This window comes from Elephantulus edwardii, unplaced genomic scaffold (assembly GCF_000299155.1).
Source record: "Elephantulus edwardii isolate Elephantulus edwardi_28Jun2011 unplaced genomic scaffold, EleEdw1.0 scaffold00025, whole genome shotgun sequence".
Taxonomy (NCBI): Eukaryota; Metazoa; Chordata; class Mammalia; order Macroscelidea; family Macroscelididae; genus Elephantulus; species Elephantulus edwardii.
In genome coordinates this window covers 11,128,050-11,147,553 of record NW_006399775.1, presented here as the reverse complement: position 1 = coordinate 11,147,553, position 19,504 = coordinate 11,128,050, and the positions used below count along the sequence as shown (strand labels likewise).

The window sequence follows — 19,504 nt, the reverse complement described above, 5'->3', positions numbered from 1 at the left end:
GCTTGCATTCAGCAGTCTTAATTCTGATTCTTAAAGTTCCTTCACTATAAAATTCTCATACAAAACATCTGGTTTTACCGTCCTACCCTGCGTCTATGAAAGATGTGTTTTTATTTTTTTAAAAGAATAAAATCAAGAGAAATTTTTTAAAAAACCATCTGGTTTTATATTCTTTACGTTTTCAGTACATTTTGGCATGTACTTTTTCTGTGACAAGAGGAATTTTATTTTAAATCTTAGATCAAGTTTCTCTTTCAGAGTAAAACACATTCTATGGATTCCATGGTTATACAAATTCGGTGACACTTGAGTCTTTTAGGTATTTTTTATCTGAGCACCAATTAAAGAAGTTCATTAATACCACTTTGGAAAATTAGAGCTAATTAAATTATGATAAAATAAAAGGGTTTTTTTCTTCCTACATTGAGAACTTCCTGTACCAAGATGCATAAATCTACTTTTGATAGCACAACAAAGCATCAGGCTTGATATTTTCATGGGGTTTGTTTTTATGCTTTTTTCTTCTTCAGTCTCCCAAGCGGGGAAATCTGGAAGAAGGACCACAGTGTCTCACTCCTCCATGATAGTAGAGGTTATGCCCTGAACAAGTGCAATCGGCCAAGGAGACAAATAGAGCTTGAAATCCAGTCATCTCTCTGCTTGCATAGCTTTGTGCCCTATGGTGGAGCTTCAGCTGCTCAAAAGATGAGGTAATTTTCCAACTGGCAAAAAGGCACAGTAAGGGCTAATCATACCTTATTAGCTTCCTCAAAATGTTTTCTTCTGTAATCTGTAGACATTTTGGGGGGTGGGGGGGAACAAACCACCACATAAAACAACTCAAATTCTTCTTTCCAATAGTGTAAAATGTTAGAATGTTAGGGCGTAGGATGTCTTTCTTATCTAGAAATGTTTTCTGAAAATGCATCAAAAGAGTGAAGGTGAGTTAATAGATTTAGTCCAAGTGATTAAATCTCTTTTTTGCATTTTATTGAGTACTGAAAGGGTAAATAAATATGTTCTCTCCAAACACTTTTTTTATCATCTGTTCATGTTGACATCCTAATTCACTCACCCAAACCTCCCTACTCCGACACATATACACTTATGTCTAACTACAAATAATTTTATAGATATTTCTCTTCTGGATTTTGTTTGGCAAGAGTTACATTTAGCACTTTTATACATCTATTCTGCTATTATTCTTTCTACATATTAATTACTGAATTGTCTTGATTCTCTGGGGCTGTGCATGTATTAAATAGTTCTTGGGGCATGTATGTGCAGTACAATTCTGAAGAAAGGTAAATATAGTAGCATTGAGGCAAAACCTCTGACAACCTCTGGTTCTTGGGATGTTGTTTTAAAGCTGTGGTAATTATGTGAACTTGAAAGGGTACTTGGGTTTGAGAATTGTCCTTGAGTGTGTTCTACAATAAATTATTTAATCGAGATGTGGAGAAACTAATTGGTTAATAACGATAATTGAGATTAAAGAGTAATGTTGATTTCTAAAAGATGCTTAAAAGGATAAATATCCAGTTACCTCATTTTGCATTTTAAAAGGAAATAAATCTCTTTTAAATGACTCTATAAAATGGAATTTACAGGTGGGTTAATATTCCCATCAACTTTCAGGTGACAAGCTACCGTCAAAGCCCACACCGATGGCAATCTACTGGAAGCAATCCATTTGCTTTTTTCATTATCCTAAAGATATTGACTATTATTACTTAGGTTCAATATTGTTCAGCAAATGTATATTGTGAATAATAATATTATACTAAGTTGGACAGAATAAAGGACATAATTACAGTGCTCAGGAGAAGACTTTTCTTTGACGGGCTTAAGAGACACGATTCCAGTATTGCACAGAGTGGGTAAGGGTAGGTCATTCTTAGAACAGTAAATTAAGGAGGTATTGGCACTGTATTAAGGTAGGCAATTTGGTCTGAGGAAAACAATGCATAATAAAAATAAAGATCAGTTTTGCTTTAAAAGAAGGGAATTAGGCAACAAGAAATGCAACACAGATAGATATTCTTAGTGCAAAAACACACACATTTCCTTTTTAAATATATTAAATCAAATTTAATCATTCTGAAACATTCTCTGCCCCATCTAAGAATTATGACACCTATTTTTATAAAAAGAGGTCATTAAAATGTATATTACCCAGTTGTATCTGGGCTGTTATGTGCCATCGAGTCAACTGTAATTTATAGTGACTCTATATACAAAAACTTTGAACCCTGCTCTATCCTGTCTCTCTGTCACACCTACTTGCATTGCCCTAGTTATTGTGTCAATCCATCTCATCTCATCCTGGGTCTTCTTCTCCTAGGCCGTCCCTCCACCAATCCAAGCATGATATCCTTCTCAAAGGATTGGTCCCTCCAAGCAACACACCCAAATTATGTGAGATGGAGCTGCAAAACCCTTACTTCCAAGTTTCAGCTTGGTTTCATCTTAACAGATATAGCCTGGCAGTCCATGGTATGTTGTTCATTTCTCTTCTCCAGCACCACAACTCAAAACCATCAAATCTTCTGCCACCCACGTGGACTGTGTACAATTGTCTCCATCATTTATTTGCAGGATTTTCTAGCATTATTTAGTGATTTGATTATCACTTACCTTGGCTTATATTTTGATATGTGTGTTTCCCACAGCCTTTGATAGTCATTGGCATATCCCAGAATAAATACCATGGCTCTTTTCAGACAGTTAAAGTGAAGTAGGTCTTCATAGATTGTCAGAAAATATGATTCAGATTCCTCCCCCTCTGAAGAGACATGGAATAAAACTGTACTCAGAATTTTTGAGTACTTCAGACACCATTCTTGGAAAGGTGGAGGATCAACAAAAAGAGGAAGGCCCTCAATAGGTCTTCCTTGTTTGACACAGTGACTGTAACCATGGACTCCAGTATATCAGAGATGATGAAGATAGCACAGTATAGAGCAAGGTTCAATCCGTTATTCGTAAGGTTGCTGTAATTCATGGCTGGCTCAATGGCATGTAGCGAAACCAAATTCCTCTCTATTGTCAATATAAGCTCTTCATGACCAAAGGGTAAAATTGAGGCTTTGATATTCCTTTTTTATCACCTAATCTTATTTTTAAATGTAATATAACTGAAGAAAATATTCTAACCTGAAAGTAGTTAAGGCTGCCACAGAGTTAGAAAATTTCCAGGCACAAATGGCTATATGGGGGGAAAAATATTTTCTAATTGAAAGACTGAAGAATTTTATGGGGAAAATCTTGACTGATGCAGAAAGCATCAAAAGAAGATGAAAGGAATACAGTCATTGTATCAAAAGGAATTAATCAACACAGAACCCTTCAGAACGTAGCATATGATAAAGAACCAGCAATACTTAAGGGAAAAGTCTAAGCTGCACTGGTGGTGTTGACCAAATAAAGCACGCGAGAATTTATGGAATATCATTTGAAGTGTTTCAGGAAACAGAAACAACATGTTCCTCTTTCTTTGTCAATAGAAATAGAGTACAGTTACCTGGCCAAAATTGACTGAAAGAAATTGATATTTATTCCTAATCATCAAAAAGATGATACAACAAAATGTGGAAATTACTGAAAAATAACAATATCATGTGTAAATAAAATCTTGCTAAAGATTATTTTTAAATGACTGAAACAATACATCAACATGGAACTGCCAAAAATGCAATCTGGATTCAAAAGACCTTAATGCATGAGGGGATATCATTGCTAATGTGTCAGATGAATCTTGCCTGAAAGCAAAGAATTCCATTAAGTTGTTTACCTGTATTTTATTGGTTATGCATAAACCCTTAACTGTGTTTTTGTTTTTGTTATGTGTCATCAGGTTGAGTGTGATTCACAGTGACCCAGATCATAGCGAATGGCTAACATTAAGAAGAGTGAGAATCCCCAGAAACAAATATTTTCTTGCAAAACTTGTACCAAGAAGTCAGAACAGAACAAGGGAACACTGCATGGTTTGTTTAAAATCAGGAAAAGTGTGTATTCGGGTTGTATCCTCTATAACTACTCAATGTATACCTCTATCAATAACTATCAATGTATACTTAGTGTATACATTGAGTAAATAGTTCAAGAAGCTGGACTGCATAAAGAGAAATGTGGCTTCAGGATTAGGAGACTAATTTACAGCCTGCATTATGCACATAACACAAAGAAATTACATTGCTTTGATGGAAGACTTACCAACAGCCTGCATGATGTAGTTGACACAACCATGCTTACTGAAAATGAAGAATAATTTAATCACTTTCTGAAGAAGATCAATGTAAAACAACATCAAGAAAACAAAAAAATTATCATCACTGGACCAATAGATAACGAATTTATTTTACTTGGATCCATCATCAATATACATCAATGAAGAAATTAAAAGATGTGTTGCATTGGAAAAATTTATTGTTAAGAATTTCTCCAAATTTCTAAAGAGCAAGAATGCTAATTTAAAGATAAAGGGAAGCCTATCAAAACTATATTTTCACTTACTTCATACACATCTTAAAACTGGACAATGACTAAGATTCTAGATAATTCAATGCCTTCAATTTGTGATGTTTAAGAAGAGTATTGAATATCCTACAGACTATTAAAAAAAAAAACAAATAATTTTGTCTTGAAAGTAATGAATTTCTTATTCAGGGTATCTTTCCATCACAGATAAAATGATAAATTGTATTTTCCATCTGACTGAAGAATCAAATTGGTATTTGTATTATGTAGAACTTGTATATTGCCTTTGCTAGAATTGTCATTTTCATGTTATTGAGTTTTTCTATCTGTGAGCATGGAATAATGCTGAGTGAAATATCTCAGTCACAAAAGGACAAATACTGCACAGTATCACTGTTATAAAACAGGACTGACACTGAGGTTGGGGGAAACCAAGACAATAGGAGATAAACAAAGAACACTATATTGGAACAGATGAGGGGGAAATAACTGTTTAAAGAAATATATAATTAGGCATTATTTGTACCACAACAGTCCAGAATAAGAGGTACATGATAAAGCAGATTGAGGAAGGGGTGGAAAGATAAGTAGAGAGGAGGGAGGAAATTATACAACAGGGAGCCAATACTTTATCTTTTTTATTTTTAAATTTTATTCTGATACATTTTTCTAGGTGGTATAGCACCAGCCTGGGCATTGTTGTACAGAGGTAACTCGTGATTGCTGTGATGCTGAACACTGTGACACTGATGTGCCAAATGGTTACCCATGTTTGACAGTGTTTACTGGAGCTTCCCAATTAAAACAAGCCTGGAATCAGGAGTGGCATCCACTTCTGAAATGACTTGCCTCCAAAAACTCTTTGAATAGTACTCAGTTCTTTTGTTCATAGGGTTGCTAGGAGTCATTTACAACTCAATGGCACCTTACAACAACAACAACTTATCTACACAGTTTGAATAGATGCTTTTTCACAAAAGATCTTTCCCATTCTCTTCACCCCACCCAACCATCGAAATATGAAAACCTATGATTTACTCCCTCCCCCTCCCCATCCTAACCCCTCTATTCCACCCCCTTCCCCATTTTGGATCTTCATACTCACTCTACAATAATGGTTTTATACAGTATTTGTCCTTGTGGGACTGATTTAGTTCACTCTGTATAATGCTCTCCAGTCCTTCCCAAGTTAGGTAGTGACTAGCAAAATCATTGATACTGCGTGTTGTGTAGTATTCCATTGCATGAATGCATTACAACAACAATGAATTAATAAAAAACCAACTTTTCTCTAAACTTTTGTTAAAATCCCACTGAAAAGAAAATATAGGCAACCAGAGTGCTCCTTAGAGGTAAAGATGATGAAACTTCATCTCAATAACTTTGGGCATAATTTCAGGATTAGCCAGTTCTCGGAGAAAGGCACTCTTGGAAAGGTTGAGGGTCAGAGAAAGAGAAGACAACCCTCAACAAGATAGGCTAACACAGTATCTACTATAGTGGGTTTGAGCATGTCAGACGATGATGATAAGACAGATTGGGCAGGATTCAGATCTTTTGTTAATAAGTCACTATAAGTAGTAGCCAACTCAAAATTACTTAATAGCAACACTTCTATTATGAAGCTGAAACATTCTGAGTAGAAACAGATCATATTGCAATATCAGACTAGCAGGACCTTATGGTTATTCTGATATCACAAAACTTGGTAAAGTATATTCATTGCAGATCATTGTGAAATGAACTCCTTGACAGCTTTTGTCTTACAAAATCATTGTTCCTGTGTGATATATAGTATTACATTGTGTGGATGTACTATAATTTCTCAATGCATTCATTTGTTTTTGGACATTTCATTTCACAAGGGTCTGCAATCTATATTGATGGAAACAACAGTATATAAATGAAAAGACGTGTTTATTACCTTGGTCAAATCTTCTACCAAGGAACAGGTCTGTTGGTTTAAAGACCAAGATGTCCCGACCCAAACTATGATATTTTCAATTGCTTTTTATGTATGTAAAAGTTGGATACTTAATTAAAAGAAAAAAAAAGAAAGAAAAATTGATGACTTTTAATTTGCCCTGTATTATTCAGAGTTTCATCTTGCATCCATCTTGGTCTTTTCTTCCTCCTCTGTCTTTCTTCATTGATGATATTCTTGATAACCTCCCAAAGCTCATCTGGTCTTTGGTTATTAGTGTTCAAGGCCTCAAACCTGTTTCTGAGATTGTTTTGAAAAAGATGACAGGAAAATAATAGATGTCTTTGAGTTTTGGTGAAGGACAGGAAGACCCTCAACCAGGCAGATTGACAGGGTGACTGCTGCAATGGGCTCTTGTGTGTCAGGAAGTAGTATCAGGATGGTGCAGGACAGGACTAGATTCAGATCTTTTGTTCATAGGGTCTTTATGAGTCGTACTCGACTCAATGGCACCTAACAGTTACAACAACAATCACAAAAAAGAGAATTAGTGTATGAGTCTACTCATGTGAAAACTTTTGGTCCATATGCATTTTCCAATTTAAGTTTAGTCTTTACCAAGGACAGGAAGAGGTATGAATGAATAGGCTACTATTTAGAATGTACTGAGTTTATTTACATAATAAAATGCAAATTTGACATTAGATATTGGTGATATTTATAATTAATGCAATTGATGTCACTAAATTGTATATGTCAAATTGAAACACATCAAATGGACTCACATCAAGATCAAATTGAAATGTATAAAATCAGAACTAAATGTATCTGGTGGCCTAGTGAGTAAAGAATTGCATTTCTAACCCAAAGGCTGGTGGTCCCAATTCACTAATTACCCCTCAGAAGAAAGAGAACAATCTGTTCTGTGCAATTTGCAGTCTCTGAAAACTCACTAGAAAGTCAGCTATAAGTTAATTGTGACTTGATGGTGCCTAACAACAAAAGCAACAACTATAATAATACAACAATAACTATATATGTACATACACATACATGTACATATATATTTATAACAATAAAAATTACTTCTACATTTAAAGTCATGATGTATAAAAAATAATGCACATATATATTTACAACAAAAATTACTCCTGAATTTAAAGTCATGATGGACAAAAAGTCATACAATACTTGTTGTTAGATGGCATTGAGCCAGCCATGAGACTCATAGCAACCCAATAAACAACATATCTGAACTCTGCTCCCTGATATACTTGAGCCTATTTTCATAGTCACTGTGTCAATTCAATTTTCTGAAGGTTTTTCTCTCCTTTAATGACTCTCCACCTTTCCAATCATGATGTCTATCTCTGAGGAATAACTTCTCCTAACAATATGCCCAAATTATGTGAGACAAAGTTTGCCATTGTTGCATCCAAGGAACATTCTGTTTGCACTTTCTCAAAGACATATATTTTATTCCTTTGACACTCCATGAATTATTCATAACAGGTGTTTAAAAAAACATGGCTTGAGTCAGATCCATTTTAGTCTTTAAACTGATATAGTTGCTCTTCAGAACTTTGAAAAGGTCTTTGTCAGCAGAATTTGTTGATGTTATACATGTCTAATCGCCTCACTGATGGTACCAAGAGTGTTGATTGTGGATTCAAGTAAGATGATATCATTGACAAATTCAGTATTTTCTCCATCTACTGTAAGATTGCCTATTAGCTCAGTGGTGAAGATTTTTGTGGGATTTTGTTTTTATGTTGAAATATAATCCATATTGAAGGCTGTGAAAGCTGCAGCCTTCAATGTAAATAGAAATTAATAGAAAACTAAACAACAAAATTTTTTACCAAAAAATGTTGGACTCCAAGTGATACAGTTATGAATTCTATCAACTGAACCAAACAGTTTAGCAACTGGAGGAAAGTAACATGCTTAAGAATAGTTGGACTGCTAAACAAATAAATGATAATTCTTCAATATAAACCAAGAAAAATATTTATTCCAAAGCACAGATAGAGCTTTTAAAAATTTTACCCGAACTTGATAATTGTAAACTTACATCAAGAAATTGTAAAATTATATGTAGTAACAATGGTTTAAATTAACATAATGTGGGTAATGAGTAAGTTTGAGTTTCTTTTACCATAATTTGTTTCTGTATGACTGAAATGATATAAAAATTTTGAGCTATAAAAACAAAAATATAGATTTGTTATGATTTACCTATAGATATTTTGCTACCATATGAATGAAGTATGATCAAGAATCTAGAACTTAGCCATCACTTCAGATAATTCTTAGCAAGCTATATGAATTATCAAGTATAAACTAAGAAACATAAAAACAAAGATAATAGACAAACTGTAAACAAAATATAGTTTGCCTCAATTGTGTGCAATCTTGTTCTGAATGTAAGTATTGTTGCAGAAATTCAGGTTAAAATAAAATTTACAATAATTATGTTTATGATATTCTTAAATGTGCTTGAACATTCTTATTCCATCTTATAGAATTCCATTTTATACTACCAATTTATTTATTTAGCTATGTTAAATTACTTCAAAACATAAACCTGAAAAAAACTGAAAGCAATATTATCTTGAAATACATACCATATCCCACATTCAAAGAGAATAGTCAAATTTTCAAGACAATTTTAACAGTGGGATGCACATACAAGTGAATTTTCATTGCCATATTGAGCATTTCCAAAATCACAAGTTGATCACACATCCTCTGTATTTGTTTAGCATGTTTGTACAACTTCTAAAATGTTATTAGTTTTTTCAAGTAAGAAAAGTAAGTTGATTTTCTTACCTGGTGGCCTTATCACCCATCACACTGTTCATAAAGTAAACAAACAAAATAAAAATTCTACTCTTACCGTATACAGGTCATGAACTCAGTTTAAAGTGGCAGAGAAGCTAGGAGATTATTTGGAGAGGTTTCAGAAGAAAGCAAGTTGGATCAGGATGTAATTAAAAAATCTCCACATATATTTTGAATGTGTGTAAAAAGATACCAAAGATCTCAATGGAAAGCTTGAGGAAGCTTGAAAATTTGGTTTTTTAAAAAATTTTACTTGTTGATGGGTTTCTTCTTGTTGTTGTTGTTTATATGTGTTATTCAGCATACACATAGCTTTAAGAGAAGATATAAAATGTATTGGATAAAAATGTCTGACTATAATCTTTCCCTAAGATGTTACCACTGGGCCGACTGGCAGCATCATAATGGATGGTGAAGATTTTGAGATTTTTCACAATTTTGGTTTGCTTGGTTCCACAATCAACACTCTTGGCACCAGCAGCCAGGAAATTAAAAGATGTAATGTCATGGGAAAATCTGTGCTTAGAGACCTCTCTAAAGTACTGAAGTGCAATGATGTCAGTCTGGAGACACATGCCGCGGTATTAGCAGTTATTTGCTATGCATCAGAAAACCAGACAATGAGTAGGGATGATAGAAGGAGAATTGATGCCTTGGAGCTGTGGTGCTGGAGAAGAGTATTGAATATACCATGGACTGCTAAGAAAACAAACAGGTTTGTCCTGGAGAGGGTGAAGTCAGGCTGCTCCTTGTAGGCAAGGATTCTGAAGCTTTGTCTGACATACTTTGGACATGTTGCAAGGAGGGACCAGTCCTTGGAGAGGGATGTCATGCTTGGGAGGGTAGAGGGACAGGGCAGAAGAGGAAGACCCTCTATGAGATGGATTGATTCAGTGACTGGGGTAATGGGCATAGGTGTGTTGGAGATGGTGGGATTGGCTCAGGATAGGGCAGAGTTTAGGGTTGTACCTAGAGTCGTTATGAGTCGCAGGTAACTAGACGACACATAGCAACAACAACACTGTCTGAGTATTAATCTACAGGCAAATCTAGTTAAATGGCTTGGAACATACCTGAACAAAAATATCAGTAAATACATGCTAAGAAAAAACCCCCAAATTTTACAGTTCAAATGAAAGCAGACTGCCTAGTACAGGGCAGTAAATTAGTTAATATGGCCTTTCTAGTCATTGTAATTCTAAATTTCAACAAATGATTTAATGGGATTATACAAATGTATGTTTGAAGTTCACCAAGGGGATTTATTGGACTGCTTGCTAAAAATATAAAGTAGATAATATTCTTGTTGTTAAGGTATGTTGTTATTGTTAGGTGCTGTCAAGTTGAGTACAACTCATAGCAACCCTAAGAATAAGAGATCTGAACCATGTCAAATCATGTGCTATCTCTGACACACTCAAGCCCATTGCAGCAGTCACTCTCTAATTCACCTAGTTGAAGGTCTTCCTTTCTTTCATCATTCCTTCACCTTCACAAACATGATGTTCCTCTATAAGGAGTAAGTTCTCCCAGCAACATGCCCAAAGTTTGTAAGATGAATCTTTGTGATCTTTGCCTCTAAGGAATATTCTGGTTGCACCTTCTCCAATACATATCTGTTTGTTATTTTGTCAGTTCATGGGCTATTCAGAACTCTTTTTCAATGCCATAGTTCAAAGGCATCTTCTATTGTCCTTATTCATTGTCACACTCTCAGATGCACAGCAAGTGACTGAAAAGAACATGACCTGAATCAGGTGTACTCTAGTCCTCATATTAACATCATTGCCTCTTGATATTTTGAAAAAGTGTCTGGTTTCACCCTTTCCCAATGCAATATATCCCCTGATCTCCTGACAGCTAGTGTCAAGTGTATTGATTGTGGATCCATGTAAGATGAAGTTGTTGACAGTTTCAATTTGGAGAGTTGATGGACAATTTTTCCATCTTTCATGATGTTGCCTATTGGTCTAGTGGTGAGATTTTTTCTTTTCTTAATGCTGAGATGCAATCTATATTGAAGGCTCCTCTCTTTGGTCTTCTGCAATAAGTGCTTCAAGTCCTTCTCAATTTCAGTAAGCAAGATTGTGTCATGGGCATAACAAAGGTTATTGATGAGTCTGCCTCTAATCCTGATGCTACATATTTCTTAATAGTGACCTGCTTCTTGAATAATTTGATTAGAATACAGATGGAATAGATATGGAGAAAGTCTACAACCCTAACACATACTCTTCTTAATTTTGAACCATATTTTGTTCCCTGACTCTGTTTGCACAACAGCCTCTTAGTCTAGGTATAAACTTCATATGATCACTATTAAGAGTTTTGAAATTCTCATTCTTCTCAAAGTTAGCCATAACTTATTAGAATCCACACAGTCAAATATATCTTTGAATAGTCAATAAAGCGTGAATACATATTCTTCTAGTATTCTTTCCTTTCAGTCAGATAAAGTTTATAATACTCTGATATAAGGTTAGATCGGTTTTGCCATTTTACTTAGGCTTATAATAAGCTATTTCAAAAGCAAAAGAGAGGTCCTCACTACCATCAAGAAAAAGAAGCCATGTGGGGGGTATCTTCTTAGGTTCAGATACTTGGGCCAAGAAACTGCTGGATATATGATGTCCTGATACTAGAGTAAAGCACTAGACTCAGCAAGAGATGGAGAGTAACAGCAGAGAAACAGCAGTTATAAAAGGCAGCAGAATGGATAGACTGCCCATGAGACATAGCAGCAGGCTTCACAGCCCACAGTACAAGAAAAAGAAATGCCTTATTTAATGGGGTTTGTTTTCTTGTTGAATATTAATTAGCAGATGATTAATGTCTGGGTTTTCAATTCTTTTCTGTTGATCGATATATCTATCATTGTACCCATAACCAATATTATGCTGTTTTGATTATGGCAGCTATGTAATAGGTTCTGAGATCAGAGTTTGATGATACCTACTTTATTTTTCTCCTTCAGAAATCTTTGCTTTTTAAAGGTCTATTTTCTTCCCAAATGAAACTGGAAATTACCTTTTCTGTATCCTTAAAGAGGGAGTACTGATGGCCAAGTGGCAAGAAATCTGCACGGCAATCCTGAAAGCATGCAGGTTGAATCCACCAGCTACTCTATGGAAGAGAAGAATGGGCAATTTCTTCCAGTGCGAGTAACCGTCTCTAAAATCTCACCAGAGATTGAGCTAAGTGTTCAGAATGACAATACAGAATTACACAACAACAATATCCTTAAAGAGTGAGATCGGTATCTATATTGAGATTGCATTGAATTTATAGTTCACTTTGGTAGGATTGTCATTTTCACAATGTTGAGTCTTCCTATCCATGAACAAGGAATATTTTTCTATTTGTCTGTCTTTTATTGTTTTATATAATACTGCTCTGGAGTATTCTTTATACAGGTCTCATATGCTGCTTGCTAGCTAGGTTTCTTCCTAGGTGTGTCATCTTGTAGTAGGCTACTGTAATAGGTATTCCTTTTTCATATTTCCTTTCTATATTCACTTTGTTATTGTAGAGAAATATTAATGGTTGTTGTATGCTGATTATGTAACTTGCAGCCCTGCTGAATCGCATATTAGGTATAATAAGGTTTTTTTTTAATCTTTAGAGTTTTCTATATACACTATCTAATATCCTCTGTGTATGGAGATAGTTTTACCTCCTTTTTGCCCATTTGAATGTCTATTATTTCCTTATCTTGCCTAATTGCTATAGATGTTGTTGTTGTTAAGTGCCATCGAGTCATACACTACTCATAGCAACCCTGTGAACAAAAGTCCTAAGCACTGTTCTTAGTTTCTAGAGGCAAGAATTTCAGAATGGTGCCGCTCCTGCTTCCAAGCTTGTTTTAATGGATAAACATTATCACATTTGGCGTGTCACACAATGTTTAGCATCACAGCAATCACGAGTTAATTCTGTACAGCAATGCACAGACCAGTGCTATACTACTTAGAAGAATGTTTGACAGAAAACCAATTTGAACCAGGGCTCAGGGCTGCAGATTAAAATCACCCACGTTGGGCTTGGTAGCACAACTTAGATTGGGCTTTCAATACACTATTGAAGTGAAGTAATGATAGAGGATATCTTGTCTGGTCCCTGTTCAGAACCTTTAGCTTCCCTCCATTAAGAATGATCTAGGGATACTGCTGGATACACAGACTTGTGGAATGGAGGGAGTTGGGGAGCGAGCTTGGAGCTTTCAAAGTGGACCAAGAAAAGGAAGGGATGGCTATATCAGTTGGCTTTTCACACTTTAGAAATCTGTATCCTTTAAAAATATGAATCCTAACTCAGAGCCTCAACTGAAGTCACTGCTGTCAGCTCACTGCCCTGCAAGCCAGGCTCAAGGCAAAGTGACCATGTGTGGGAGGCAAAAAAGATTTGGCACTTACTACCTCGGGTTCTTACAGCCTATAATTAGACCCGGTCACAATTAACTGGGAAGAATTCAGAAAATCCTTGTCATTCTGTGGATGAAGGAACAAATGTGCAGGATTCTGTTTGATGAGAAAAGAGGGAATAAAAGAAGAACGAATATATTCCAACTAGGGAGGCCTGTAAGAGCAGGGAGATGGGGGGTTATTGCACATGTTTTGGGACAAGGATAGTTAGAAATTAAATCAGGGAAAATTCTGATAATGCTTCAAGGCCTATAAGACTGGTTTCAAGATGTCCCTTTCAGACTTCATTCTGACTCTGAAGGACAATCCCTACTTTGGGGCTGGATTTGAGCTGGTAGGTGTGGACACAGCCCTTGTCCTGGCCCGGAAGGATGCCCAACTAGGTATGGTGGCATTCTGGCACTATTACATGATCACACTGGAAGTCCCTGCTAGAGACAGGAGTTATGGTTGGTTGCTACGCTGGCTCAACCACCACAGTACCCAAAGCCAGCACTTCAGTGTCAAGACTTCATACCTTCAGCATGAAAGTGGCCAAATCTCCACCAAGTTTTAATTTATTCCTAGTCCTGAAAACCATTGTATCAGGTACCAGGGAAAATTAGTAAGAGTGAAACAAAGTCAAGAAATGCAGATGGTAGACTTGCAGGCAGGCACTCCTTGGGAAAACTTTCACCTTTACAACCCTGGGCATTGACCAAAAGGTTTTCTTCTTGGAGGCAGCTTGAGTGCTAGCCCTACAGCCGAAGGAAGGGAAGCCATTGATGTACACAGCTGTGGGCTCTGAGTGGCAACAGTTTGGCTACTCATGTCACTGTTGGCCACTGAGTTCTGTAGGTCTTCAACAGGGTCTGGCTGACAGGATTCTCAGAGACATCAGAGAATTCATTGATAACCCCAAGTGGAACACTGACCAAGGCATTCTCCATAGACTTGGCTACCTGCTTTATGGGCCTCCTGGTTGTAGAAAGACTAGTTTTAACAGGGCCCTGGCTGGGGAGCCGGAGCAAATCAGCCTCTCTGATGACCGGCTCAACCACCTGCTGAGTGTGGCTTGCAGCAGAGCTTGGTGCTCCTGGAGGACATGAATGCCATTTTTATTTTTCATTAATTTTAATTAAAGTTTACAGAGACTTAGGGTTTCCAGTCATCATTGTTGCACTTTTCTCCCTGCCCACCCCCCTTCCCCCAATTCACTTTTCTCCTTGATAGGTAAAAGAACAACTCTTTCATTGCTCTGCAATCCCTCCCCCCAGGTCCCCTGCACTGTGAAGCCTTCATTCTAGACATAGCCGTGGAGAATCCAATAAAGAACCAAGGTCTAAGTTGGCTCACATTTAGCGGACTTCTCAATTCCTTGGACGATGTGACTTTCACCGGAAAGCGTTGTATTCAAGACAACCGACCACACTGACAGGCTGGATCCTGCCCTGGTATGTCCTGGACGAGTAGACCTAAAGGAGTGTGTTGGCTACTGCTCACATTGGCAGCTGATCCAGATGTTCCAGAGGTTTCTATCTGCAGCAAGCACCTTCCTTAGCTGAAACCTTTGCAGAACATGTCTACAACCCAGATCAGTCCTGCCCAGGTGCAGGATTACTTCATGGTGTATAAAAATGAACCTGCAGGGGGCAGTCCACAATGTTGAAGCTTTAAAGAGGTGATTTGAGTGTACAGATCTCTAAACTGAGGAAATTAATAAATACTTGCCATCTTAAAAAAAAAAGAATGATGTTGACTCTTTGTTATACGCTTTTAACTATATTGGGAAATTCTACTCTTTCTATTTGGTTGACTGTATTAATTCAGAAGGTTTGGTGCCTTGTGAGCACTTTTCACTCCTTTGTTTTAACCTAGTCCACTTAGGAGGTCCGTTTCTGGATTGCTTGTTCTGTAAGCCTGTAGATAGTGCTGAACTGCAGTGGTGTCTGTAAGAAGCAATCGCGGCTCCCAGGGTTTCAAAGTGGTCGGGGTTTAGTGGGACAGAAGTAAAGTGATGCAAAGTGTGGCCCCACCTACAGGCAGATGTGTGAGAACAGAAATGGCTGAGAGCCTGAATCAATATTGCAGACATGGTCCCTCACAAAAGAGCAGAAGTCTGGACAACCTGGGGTGGAAGGTGGACCTAGTTTGCAAAGAGGAAACTGAGGCACAGTGACCACTATTCTTGACAGTAGTTCCCTGAAGCATTTGAGGTATAATAATTGTGGTCGCTGTGAAGCGGAACGCTGTGACACTGATGTGTCAAATGTGATAACGGTTACCCATGGTGAACAGTGTTTGGTGGAGCTCCCCTATTAAAACAAGCTTGGAAGCAGGTGTGGCATCCACTTCCAAAATGGCTTGCCTCTGGAAACCCTATCAACCGGGAGAAAGGATGAAAGTCAAGCTCACAAGGGTCGAGGACTTTCATTCATAGGTTCGCTTTGAGTCTCTTCTACGACTTGACAGCACTCAACAACAACAACAACATGTTGGATTTTTTCTGTGAAGACTAATATGATCACATGGCTCTTATTATTTCTATTATTAATGTGGTGAATTTCGTCTGTGAAAATAATAATGAATATACAAATGATAAATGTTAAATACCATGCAACTACATCTGTAAGTATGTATGTATGTATATGTATGAGAATACATATATATCTCGTGCATAACACATCTGGATAGTAAACAGAAGACAGCAGTTCATATCCAGGAAAGACGGGCAGTATTTCCCCTTAAAGATCTATACTACAAAATAGGGTTGCTTTGTGCTAACGTCAGTGGGTTTGGTTATATGTATGGATATTTGTTTGTATACAGGTATAAAAGTATTTATTTATTATATACATATGTGTTTGGTATTGTTATGTGCCATTGGGTGGCCTACAACTCATAGTAATCCTATATATAATAGCTCTAAACCTTAACCTATCCTGAGCAAATCTGGCTTCAATTCACTCAACCCCATGTCCTCAATTACTGTGTCAATCCATCTGACCAAATGTCTTCCTCTCCTACACTGTCCTTCCACCCTTCTAAACATGATGTCCTGCTCCAAGGACTGGCCTTGCCTGGAAACATGTCCAAAGTATGTGAAATGGAGCTTCAAAATCCTTGCTTTCAAGGATGCAGCTTTGTTTCACCTCTAGGATAGACTTGTTAGTTCTCTTGGCAGTCCATAAATAGTTCAATACTCTTTTCCAGCACCACAACTCAAAGCCATTGATTTTTCTTCTTATAATCCTCAGTCATTGTCCAGCTCTCTGATGCATAGCAAGTAATTGCAAAATTCATGGCTTGGACCAGGTATACCTTAGTCTCTAGCATTGCTTCAGCTCTCTGGAGAGCTCACTTACACCAGATTTTTCTAATGCAATTTGTTCTTGGATTTCCTAAAGGGTAGTAGCTGTGGAACAAAGCAAACGGAAATTCTTAACAATCTCAGTTCCTTCTCCATTTACCATGGTGTAAATTAGTTGAGTGGTAAGAATCTTTGTTTTCTTCATGTTGAGTTTCAATCCATATTGAAAACTGTAGTCCTTGACTTTCTTCAGTAAATGACTCAGGTTCTCCTCAATTTAAGCAAGCTAGGTTGTATCATCTGCGTAATGCAGGTTGTTGAGTCTTCCTCCAATCTAGATGCCACATTCCTCCTCATAAAGTCCAGCCTTCCAAGTTATCTATTCTGCACATAAATTGAAAAAGGATGAGAATGGCATGCATGCCTGATGTACACCTTTCCTGATTTTGGACCATGCAGTGCTTCAATGATCTGTTCTGATGGATCTTTTTTTTGTTTTTTGCTTTTTTTTTTTGGTTTTTTTTGTTTGTTTGTTTTGTCTTTTTTGATGATGGCTCTTTTTGATGGAAACAGTGCAAGTTTTACATGAGCACAATCAGGTGTTCTGGGATTCCCATTATTTTTAAGGTTACACAAAATTTGTTGCAATACACACAGTCAAATGTCTTTGCATAGTCAATGAAACATAGGTTGAAATTCCTCTGGTACTTTCTGTTTTCAGCTATGATCCATCTGACATTGACTAAAATGTCCCAACAGCAAAGACCTCTCCAAGGACTGACCATGCCCAAAGTATGTCAGACAAAAATTCAGAATCCTTGCCTCCAAGGAGTAGCCTGTTTTCACCCTCTCGAGGACAAACTGTTCTCCTAGCAGTCCACGGTATATTCAGTACTCTTCTCCAGCACCACAGCTCAAAGACATCAATTCTCTTTCTCTAATCTCTAGTAATTTTCCAGCTTTCAGATGCATAGCAAGTAATTGTAAAGATCATGGCCTGTATCAGGCACTCCTTGGTCTCCAGACTTACATTGTTGCTGTTCAGCACTTTGGAGAAGTCTCTGACAACACACTTTCCCCATGCAATTCATCTTACAATTTTCTGGCTGATGGTACCAAGAGTGTTCATTGCAGAGACAAGCAAACTGAAGCTCTTAGAATCTCAATCTTTTCACCATCTGTCATGAGGCTGCCAATCAGCCCAGTGGTGAGAATCTTTATTTTCTCCATATTGAAGGTTTCAGTCCTTAACTCTCTTTAGAATACCCTTCAGATCCTCCTCAGTTTCAGCAAGCAGAGTTGTGTCATCTGCATAACAGATTGTTGATTAGTATACCTCCATTCCTAATGCCATATTTCTCCTCATAGAGCCCAGCCTCCCAGATAATCTGTTCCACATAAAGACTGAAAAGATATGGAAATAGGACACATCCTTGGTGCACACTGTTTCTAATTTTGAAACATGCAGTGTTTCCTTTCTCTGTCCTGGCGACTACCTCCTGGTCCAAGTATTGGTTTCACATAAGCACCTTCACGTGTTCTAGGATTCCCATTCTTCTCAGAGTCAGCCACAGTTTGTTGTGATCTACACAGTAAAATGCCTTTGCATAGTCAATGAAACACAGATAAACATTCCTCTGGTACTCTCAGCTTTCAGTCAGGATCCATCTGATATTAGCGATAATATCTCTACTACCATGGCCTCTAAACCCAGCCTGCATTTCAGGCAGTTCTCTGTTGATGTGCTGTTCCAGTCGTTTTGAATAATCTTCAACAGAATCTTGCTTGCATGTGATATCAATTATATTGTTCAGTAATTTCCACTCTCTATTTGATCACCTTTCTTTGGAATGGGAATAAATAAAGATCTCTTCCAAAGTCAGTTGGCCAGATTGTCTGCAAGATTTTTTGGCACAACTTGGTGAGCACATGCAGGGCAATGTCTGATTGTTGAAATATGTCAATTGGTATGTCATCAATTCCTGGGGCCTTTTTTTGCCAAATATCTATAATTTTATGATAATATATTAAATATAATATATATAATAATGTTGTTGTTGATTGCCATTGAGTTGAGCACGACTCATAGCGACTCTATGAACAAAAAGACCTTTCTATAACTATTGATAACTATCATTGTTTCTCCAAGTTCATAGTTTCCATAGACATATGTGGTTTAGGAAGTGGATGCCACTCCTGCTTCCAAACCTGTTTTACAACTGGGAGCTCCACCAAATGCTGTGCACATTTGGAAACCATTTTGGCATTTGATATCCCAATGGCACAAGTTTCAGCATCACAGCAAAACCAGATTACCTCAGTACAGCAAACTGATAAAGAATGATGCACAAAGTAGAAGACTGTGTCTCCGAAATATAACACTAGTCTCACTTAGCACTGGTTAAGAGCTTTCATGTAAAATAAACCTCATAGTGACCCTATTAACAAAAGACCTGATCCTTGTTATATAAGTAACATCATTTCTCTATGTTCATAGAGTTTTGAGAGGCATCTGGTTTAGGAAGTGGATGCCACTCCTGTTTC

General features: G+C 37.1%; 1 pseudogene; it reads left to right on the top strand.

The window, feature by feature from the left end:
* Positions 1–13,939: 13,939 nt before the first annotated feature.
* Positions 13,940–15,335, top strand: LOC102846192 (annotated as a pseudogene).
* Positions 15,336–19,504: the final 4,169 nt, after the last annotated feature.